This window comes from Cricetulus griseus, chromosome 2, assembly GCF_003668045.3.
Source record: "Cricetulus griseus strain 17A/GY chromosome 2, alternate assembly CriGri-PICRH-1.0, whole genome shotgun sequence".
Taxonomy (NCBI): Eukaryota; Metazoa; Chordata; class Mammalia; order Rodentia; family Cricetidae; genus Cricetulus; species Cricetulus griseus.
In genome coordinates, this window is record NC_048595.1 from 176830619 (window position 1) to 176841086 (window position 10468).

Sequence of the window (10468 nt, forward strand, 5' to 3'; positions counted from 1 at the left end):
AAGAAGTCAGTGAAGAAACAGTCGTGGGAAATAAAGACACAAGACCAAGAAGACAGAAGAAAAACTGACAGATATATTCCAACCACATTGATATGAAATAAATAAAGACATGGTCAGACTGGATTAACAAAATAAGACACAATAAGTGCTGTCTGCAGGAGACATACTTCAGTATGTTTTGTTTTGTTTTATTTTTTAATCACATGTCCAGTAGTTCTCTAGCTTCCTAATGCTGGGACCCTTTCATACAGTTCCTCATGTTATGGTGACCCACAACCATAAAATTAATTTTGTTGCTATTTCATAACAGTAATTTTGCTACTGTTATGAGTCATAATGTAAATATCTGATACGAAGAATATCTGATAAGTGACCCCCCAAGAGGGTGGTGACTCGAGGTTAAGAATCACTGCTTTAGACTAAACACTTTCATCCTTAATTTTGCACCAGGGCAAAGTGTGTGCTCTCAGAACATCTTTAATTTTAAAAAAAAAAAAGAGAAAGTAATGTCAATGAAAGGAGAGGCAGGAGGACCTCTGTGAGTTCAAGGGCAACCTGGTCTATATAGTGAGTTCAAGACAGTTGGGACTAACCTATGATAGAAGTATCATCTGAAGACAGCATAATGGGTGTCATACTGTAACTGATTCTTTTCACTTAGCAGTTTTTCAAGATTCATCTATATTGTAATATGCATTTGTACTTCATTTTTCTTTAGGGCCTAATAATGTTCCTTGTATAGGTATACCATGATGTGTTTATCTTTTCTATTCACTGGTTGATGGGTAGTTTCAGTTGTTTATAACTTTTGAATATTTGAGTAATTACAACATAAATTTTTGCAAACAAGATTGTACATGTACAAACACTTTCATTCCTTTAAACTTGCACTTAGCTCATAAGTAATCATGTGGCAATTTAAGGAATTACTACACTGTTTTCCAAAATAGCTGGGCCATTTCATAGTTCCATTAGATCTCTCCAGACCCTGGCTAACAGTTACTATGATGCAATTTTTTGATTGTAGTCTTCTTGATGGATATGAAGTGGCATTCCATTTCTTAAAGTTCTTATTTTCGTGGTGAGTAATTCTGAAAATTATTTTTATGTGCTTATGGGATATTTATATTGCTTCTTTAAGAAATGTGTTTTAAAATCATATGCCTATTTTAATTGGTTTATTTGTCTCGTCATAATTAGGCTTCAATACTATATATTCTAGATATAAGTTTCTGATTACATATATGGTGTGCAAATTAGATATATGGATGTTTTCATTCAAGAAGAGCAACCAGCTAAGCTTGTGGGAAGAACCAGTTTAAAAGTCAGCAAGAGCCCATGGTAGCAAGGACTAAGAGAGGTTGTCTAGGGCATCACAGAGACTACCTGCTGTCAACGGAGTGAAAATATTGGAAAGACGAAGGACCATAGACCCAGGAAAAAAGGTGGATGGCATTCACTGGATGAAAACAATAAGACAATTGAGAAACTGAGAAGAAGAAAAGACAGACTATAGGGAGAAGGGTGAGGAGAGGTTAGAGGGAGAGGGGAGGGAGGGAAGAGTTCAGGGCTGATAAATTCAAATAACATAGACTCCAGACAGGTAATATGAAAGACTAGACTGGGAAAGGCAAGCGAACCTGAAACTTCTATTTTGGGAAGATTGTGGCCCCCTTAGAAGGAGCTGCACTTCCACACCTCTAGCAATCAGTGCCACACAGTGCCCTGTGTTCTCATACTTGCTGCTTTCCCAGTAGGATTTGGATTTGTACTGGGATTTGTGAGTATGAACTTAAAATCATAACCAAATCTATTGTATACACATCCCTCCTCCAAACTTTGATGTCTGGTCTCAAAGTAAAAACTATTACTTTCCATCTCATACTACTGTCAATCAAATTACATCAAATTACAAACAAATCTTATTATGCATCATCATAAGCTTCAGTTTTCTGAACTTCTGTAGTGTAGTATATTCAGCTCATTTAAATTACAAGATTCTATAAGAACTAAGTAGATTAATATGTGGCAGTACCATATATAAAGATTCACTTTGTTATAAAGTTGTCTTTGAGAGATTTTTATTAAAATCCATTGTATATCACATACATTAGAATGCATATTGTAGCACAGTGTGTAATGGACACATTTGGTAGTACATTCTGTACATGTCTGTGTGGCTATCAGTCAATGAGAGCTCAAGAACAGACAGTTTGGAGGGTGTTAAGGCATGTAGCTTAGGAAGCTGTGAACTTTGTTTCTGTCCCTTATTTTGTATGCTTGCAAACAGTTTTGACTTGTAATAATCGACCAAGGCTGGGTGAGTTGTGATATGGACCTCCCTGTAGGTAACAAAAGGAAGGATGTCAACCTGTATTGTCTCTGTAGCTATAAGGGCTCCCCAGAAAAGGTTACACTTCAGATATTACAGACAGGAACTACAACGTGGGGTCATCTACAGGAATGTAAACGGTATTCCTGAAACCCAGAAATATCAACCAAAGATTGGATTAGTGGAAGTTAGTAGAAACTGGGATTAAAGTCAGATAATGTTCCCCTGGAATTTGAAAAGAGACATAATTTAATCTTGTGGAGAAGTTCCCTTATGGAATATACCCACAGCTCTTAATGTAGTCAGCAATCTCATTTCCAGGAGATTTGAGCTTAATAGATCTTACAATAAAGTTTCACACAGCACACAGAGATATCTCAAATACGACTTTCGTATTATTCATTTGCTATGGTTCATTTACAAGGTACAGAGTAGTGATGGTGACCTGAGGTTCAAAAGAAAAGGGATCAAAGACTGGCTGAGGAATGGTTTTGGAGGCTACACTAATTGGGGGATGAACTGAAGGATTTTAAATAAAAATATTAATCATCTATGATAACTATGGTATGTACTAACTATCTTACTGCCTTCTGTGCAATCACACAGTGATCAACACACAGTTGAAAAACTTGGATTAATTTTCAGTTTGTTCCAGTGTGAGAATTTACACACCTAGTAGAGTCTTTGGAGTCTGTTCTTAATTAATGATGTATGCCCCCAGGAAGAAAGGGAATTTAAGTACCATGTGTCACTACTTCTGAATCTTGCACACTAATGGCTTCTTTCTCTAAGACAGCATTAGTGAAGGCAAGGACAAGGAGACCTCACTGGGAAAGTGACATCTTTTCAAATGCAACCACACACTCCTAAGTAGACACCACCAGTGAAGCCAAGGGTATGTGTTCTACTTCCTAGGATCTGAAAACAACAGCTGATGCAGGCAGAAGCGCTCTGAGAGTGGGTGTGGGGAGAGAAGGGAACTGCATTTTTGCTAGTGGAAATATCCTCTGAGCTAATAACACAGATACTCAATGATTGGTCACCCAAAAGGCAGCACAGGGAAGATCTTGTAAGCCTTGGTATGAAACGGAATGCAGTAACTTTGACTCCAATTTTCTAATTATTTCTGGATGGCAGCACAAAAAAAAAGAGAAGGAAAAATCATAGCTAAGATGAAGTCGCCTTTGAGAATTTACCTTCTTGACAATTCTTAAGCGTTTCACCCTGGAATCACAAAGGACAAAGAAAGCTATCCTTAACTGAATGCAAGCCAATCTGTTATGTACTGGGCATTTTGTTTGTATTGAACTCAAAATTGTTGATAATTTTCCTCCCCACCTCTTTCCTATTACTTCTCCCTGTCAGTCAATCTTTATCTCCATAAGGCAGACACATTTAGAAGGTATCAATTGCACAATGAGTTGCACAATGAGTGTTTTGGGTCCTTATCATTGTTATCGTTCCAAGTTTAGAGTTTCGTGATGGCCTCCTGTAGCTCATGTTGGGATGTAGTCTGGTTTATGTCTAACACATGTCTGTCATGCTCACAGAAATGCTGGTGAACATATTAGAGGTAACAGAAATCCGACTAGAAGGGCTCCTGGACAAGAAGTCCCAGCCTTTTGGTTTCAGAGTATTTAGAAGTGAACCTACTGGCAAGAATCTGGGAACGTGATTGCTGCATCTCAGTCTATTAAAGGATTCTAAAGGCCTTTCCCTCTACATCTATTTTTAATGATCACCGCTGAGTACCACATGGCAAATAAAGATCTTAATATTCTCCCAGATGAAGGTCTCTCTATGCTTTCTTAAGCAGCCTAAGACCCAACAGGCCATATGTACTGGGCAGGGAGGGTACTTGGCAGCATAAGGCACAATGTAATTATTACTTTTGAAGATGAGAAAATTCTTTTTTAAATACTTGTATCTTCATTGAAACATAAATGTAGCATTCATAGAATATAGTGCAGTATTATTGTGCATGCTCCCATTGAGCAAGGTCAAAATTGGGGCTCTCAGTCATCTCACATATTCCTCAAAACTGACCTCAAAGGAATAGAATAGAACAGTGGCTACCAGAAATTACAGTGGGTGGAATAGAGGGAGGAATATAGAAGGAGTTGGGAGGCACAAAAATATAGCTAGATGAGATTAAGTTCTATTGTTATATAATAGAATAATTAGCATTTAAAGATCTTTACTTAGAATATACTGTCAAAAATGTGGTGTGACAGAAACTGGTAATGGCCTACTTCTCATCCATTGTTCCTTTGTCTTTCAACAAGAGAGATTCAGTTCTGGTGAGAACATCACTAAACACTGATTTAATGCTATTTTCCAGAGTCACCTTAAAATAAAGGTGTCCAAGTAACTAACTTCCAAGCGAGGCATTAATGGTAGTTCAGTCAGCCAGCTCCTCCCCTCTTTTCTCTTTATGCTTTCCCTTCCTATCAGGCATGCAGACTTGATATCTGGAGCTAGAATGGTTTTCTTGCACCTTGATGATAAGGTCACATGTTATTGATGGTAATACTATATCTAGGGCCTAAGTGGCTTTATAGAACTTTAATAACTATAGGAAGTCAACCTCCAGAATGCCTGTGTATGAAAGAAAAGCCTTCCATGTTGTTATACCTTCTTTTAGATTTCTGTTGTGCACCCTAAATACCATTCCTGTTTATCCACTGTAATAAAAGATAAAGCAGGACTAAAATGTTGTATCAAGGTGTGAAATGAAGAACATAGCATGTAAAGTCTATGACTATCTGAGCAGAACATGTACATTTTGGGCCGTGGGTCTAGGAGAAGACTATGGGAGATCTGTGATCCCTGAGTTGAAAGCTGAAAAAAAATCCAGTAAATTTGAATTGTACTTCCAAATACTTTGTACTCATGGTTATTATTAAACAGCATTATTTATCAATAGTTTGCTAAATCTGTTGATAAAATGATTGCCACTTGTCAAGAGTTCCTGGGTAGTTTCTGAATCTACTTAATGAAAAGTGAGATGAAACAGTATGACAAGTTCCTGCAAGAAGCAGGGAGGGAATTGAAATAGTATTCAAAAGAGCTTGGCTCTGCCTTCCTAATTATTCTTAATCCACTAAAGAGCTGGAAACATCTTACACATGCTAATTAATTAAGCCCCCTACCAGTTCGCTGATAAGTCCAGGAAGAGGCCCCTGTGTTCCATGTTGGGACTGTAAAAGAGCAGCACAGTGGGCTGAAATTCATGCACATCTAGTTAGAAAACTTCAGAAAGGTCAACCAAGACAGATAGATACACCAAGGGAGCTCTAGGGACAGCGGAGAGTTGAAGATGCCAAGAAAGCAGCCTACAAGAAATCTAAAACATCACTATTTTATCCTCCATACAGTTTCCATCTCTCCCTCACAGTGGAGAGATGCCCGCCATTGTACCTTCATCTCGAAACTCCTTATCTGCCAGGTTCTTCCAAGTTTGACCTGTGTAAATTTTCCATTACCTCTAAATGTGAGAGGATCATCTCACATTTTTGTACTGGTTTCATACTGCCCACATTACTTTCTGCTAGATCATTTAAACTAGCCAAAATGATTTCGGCGACAGATAAAAGAAAACTCAGTTGAAGTGGATTGAAGGGGATTTGTTGCATCTGGTTCACTTGTCTGAAGAGTATAAAGATGGGTCCACTTTGTGTGTTGTTTTGGGGTACTGTCTCTGCAGCTCTTTTGCTGGAGTCCTCATTTGTTTGCTCTTTCCTCTGGCAGATTTGCATCATCATAGCCAAGTGTAACTTCAACCATGAGGTGTATGGGAATCACTCCAGTACATCACAGCACCAAGCGAGTTGGTGTTTCTTCACTCAGAAGTCTGTCAACAAGAGTCCCTGGAAACTGTGTTCAAAGACTGGGTGATTAGAACTGCACTGAGTAGAGAGGTTGGAAAGTCACAGGCTCAGAGGTTAATTATGCCTCATCTTGGTCTAGCTTTAGCCACCTCAATAGCCATTCCTTCCCCACCCCTGTGTCTGAACTAACATCCTGGGACTAATAGATAAAAACCCTTTTGGAATCTACTAACTTAGCAGGCCACTAGCTTCCACCAGACCCAAAAACTAAGAATGTCATCAGATATCATGGTCCTATAGGAAAGATTTCTTCCCTATTTTGCAGTAGCTGTAGGTGATTCTCTGATGTACCTAGCAATGTATTTTAATTTTTCCTTGATTAATGACTTTTTTGGTTTTGTAAAACTATGAAACTCCCTGGCCAGGTATTGGTGGTGCACACCTTTAATCCCAGCACTTGGAAGGCAGAGACAGGTAGATCTCTGTGAGTTGGAGGCCAGCCTAGTCTATAGAGCAAGTGCCAGGATAGGTTCCAAAGCTACACAGAGAAACCCTGTCTCAAAAAAAAAAAAAAAAAAACCCTCCCTGAAACTGCTTCCACACTGGACCATGGAATTGAGGGTAAACTAAATCTGTGTTTCCAGACCACAGTCTCTCAAAATTGAGCAAACTATCTCTTATTCCCATTGAGATAATAGGTGTGTGTGTGTGTGTGTGTGTGTGTGTGTGTGTGTGTGTGTGTGTGTGTGTGCACGTGTGCGCGCGTATGACTGATTCATCAAAAAAGTCAAATGTCATGAGCTTCATAGTGAAAGGAAACTAAGTTAAAAACCCCTGTCCTGTGGAATGGTGTGGACTCAAACTCACAGTGGCATGGAAAGTGGCAGATGTTTACTCTTTACTAAACTTGCCAGCTAAAACTTGATTCATATCAACACTAAATGGAAGACCAGCTACTAAGACACATTGATTTTTTTATAGCAGTGGCAAAGGGCAATGAAACAAGTACATATTGGTGCTGAGACTGACACTCACAAGTTTCACTCCCAGTTCAAAGGGCCAAGAAATCCATTGTCTCACCTTGTCAGTAAGAGGAGAAGTAAAATCCTGCCGGAGGAAACCCCGGATGAGATGATTGTGAAGTATTGTCATCACAGACTAACCTGCTTCAAATGCTACATGCTGACTGGCTTAACCTGGGCTGCACATTCCTGAAGTAGAGATGGGAGACGGGATTTCATACTCTTGGATCTTTGTCAATCAAGCCTACCTCTCTAAGAGAGAATGGGATTAGTCATGCCAACACCACGTGCTGAAGTTCACCTACTTACACATGGGGTAGATTGTAGCCTCATTTTACAGATGATAAAAACGAAGCTTAAAGGGTGAGACCTGTTCAGCACCACTGGGGCCAAAATTGGGAGGTTAGTCCTGTGAACTGATTTTGAATCATTGCACCAACTTTGCAGTTGGTACCGCCACCCCTAAAAATAATTTCCTCACCTATCTCATTTGACCAATGAGCATAACTAACATAGGTAGAAACTCACTGTTCTTAGGCACTTATCAACCATAAAGTAATTCACAGGTTTAAAATGTGAAAAACCACCCAGGAAAAGAACACTTCATCTGGAGAAACTGTGCATTCTCCTACAATGCATTTCTGGATGCACACTGTAAAAACATCCTGAAGATCAGTCTGTGTACCGACAAAAGGATCTGATTGTGTTCATAGACTAAGAAAGAAACAAACTTATCTCATGTGAATAACCATGGATGAATAGAAAACAAAGACAGACAAACTGCAAAGAGGCTGGAGAAATGTGCACTGGTTGAGAAGATATATACTGCTTTCGCAGAGAATCTGGGTGCAGTCCAGTGCCCACATCAGGTGGCTTACTACTGCCTGTAACTCCCGTTCCAAATTTGATGCCCTCTGGCCTCCACAGGTACCTGCCCTACTGCACATAGCCACAGGCGGACACACACATGCATACAATTTTTAATCTAAAAATTAAAATAGTAAACTGTAAAGATGTTTTAATGAAGCAAACATTTGTTACTTTAAGTATTTTTTATTTTTAAGATTATAATGTAATTATATCATTTCCCCTCCCTTTCCTTCCTCCAAACACTCCCATGTTCCCCCTCCTTGCTCTCTTTCAAATTCATGCTACAATTTCATTGTTTAATATGTACATACACATTACAGATTTACATTTATATATGCATGTATGTATATATGCAATGTAAGCAAACATGCTCAGTCCATACAATGTTCCTTGTATATACATGCTTCCAGGGATGACCATTTGGTACTGAATAGCCAGTTGGTGTGCTCCTCCCTGGAGAAGACTATTTCTCCTGTTCTCAGCATCCCTTAGTGGCCTTTGCCTAGGCTAAGGCCTTATAACCTTTCCTCTTTCCACATCAACATGTTTACTGATGTCATCTTTGGGGGGATCATGTTTAGGCAGCCATACTATTGAGACTTCATGGATATAGCTTAGGACATTTCTAGGAGACTTAATCTCAACCTTAAGAAATTTAAGTATCAGAAAAGGCCCTGAGAACATACATTTACCAAAGAACTAAAGAATTATAAATATTATACCTGGATATTAAATTGTATATTTTATTTATGGTCTAGTAAGCTTAAGCAACATATATGTAATATGCTTCCTTCTATGTGAGTAGGATTAAAGAAGATTTGGGGTTTTATTTGTACTATGCTGTGGTATTGCCTATATTCCCGTATCACGTATGCATGATTTTATACTAAGAGATGAAGCAATAAAATTCTGTTTTTAAAGAAATCGCCCTCCCAAACAAAAGGCGGAAGAGCAGCAGATGATGTTACCATCTGCAGGTGTGATAAACTCAAGAATGTTCTGCTGATTATACTCGGTTGTCTTTGTACATGACTGAGTAAATTCACATGCAACCTAGGCAAAAGTGGTTTGTAGGAGCCGAACAACAACAGATGTGCCTAGAAAACTGAAAATGTCTAGCTAAGAATGGTCAGTGTGACTCTAATTTGGCCATTAAGAAGGGCTTTAATTTTAGTCAATCTTATTAGAGAATAAAGCAGAATTTTACCCAGGCAGAAGATGCTCATTTGTCAAAATGTTCCAGCTTGGTGTTCAAAAATACCAGATTCTTTTCATTTTAATCCTACATGGTTCTAGACACCGTCTGTCTATCTCTTTTGTCAAGAAACAATGCCTCATGCCAACATCATGTGCCACTTGTGTTGATTGGTAATGTTCTCACTGAGCATGACGAGGTCAGAATTCTGGTCTCTAAAGTCAGTGGTGGTGGTGAGGGGGAGGATTTAATCAGAGCCATTTAATTTGCCAAACTGATTTCAAGCAAGGCTGAATTAACTCCATGATGTAGAGGGTAAGAAAATGGCTTCTTTCCTCTTTGTTATTGTTTCCACTTCAGCTCCACCTGCAGCTTCCCAGTTCAAGCATATGTGCTATCCAACATCTGTGAAATTTCATTCTTGACTTTCTTAAGTCTAATATTCAGGTGGTGCCAATGCCCAGTGACCTCTTTAAAATGTTCAACTTGGCACTGGAGAAAGAACTGTAGAATCATGCCTCCTCCACAGTGTGGCCATATTCCTCCTTCTGTTTCCGTGACAAATCCCTTCACTATATGAATCCTCAGCATATCTTGCACACTGCGCGTTGTTCCTTTCTGTAGCTATTGTTTCTGGAAATGGGGAACTCAGATTGCAAAGGTCAGTGCAACTGTATTTCTCTAATTCTCCTCTCACAAGACTGAATACTCACTGAGAGCAGAAGAAAATACTTTTTTGTCTAAATTTCTCATGGTTTGTGGTACTATAACACATACATTTAACTTTTTATGTGAATTCTTTTCCTAAATATACCTAAATAAATGTAATAGATACAACCCAGATAGCCTGTTGTTTTTATTGTGTTTCTCTATATCCAATAATGAAAAATCAGGCAATTCAAAACAAAATTTTATATAAACCAAAAATGAAGAGATCTCAAATAAAATCAGACTTGCATCCTGAATGCCAAATTCATCACTTAAAAGATGAAGCTCTTACTAGTTTCCTATCCAGGTCTAATTTAATGAATCTATTTAAGAAACCTCCTTAAATGTCACTTGGAAAATTGGATCTGTGACTAATACTTCTTGCTGAAGCATACACCAGTAGCAGAAATGTGACCTGTACTTCTTTTCAGTGTTTGTTTAGAAGCCAAATCCTCAGGCTATTGGTTAGGATAGCTGAACTTGCTGCAGTTTTCTCCCCCAAGAGGAGTAA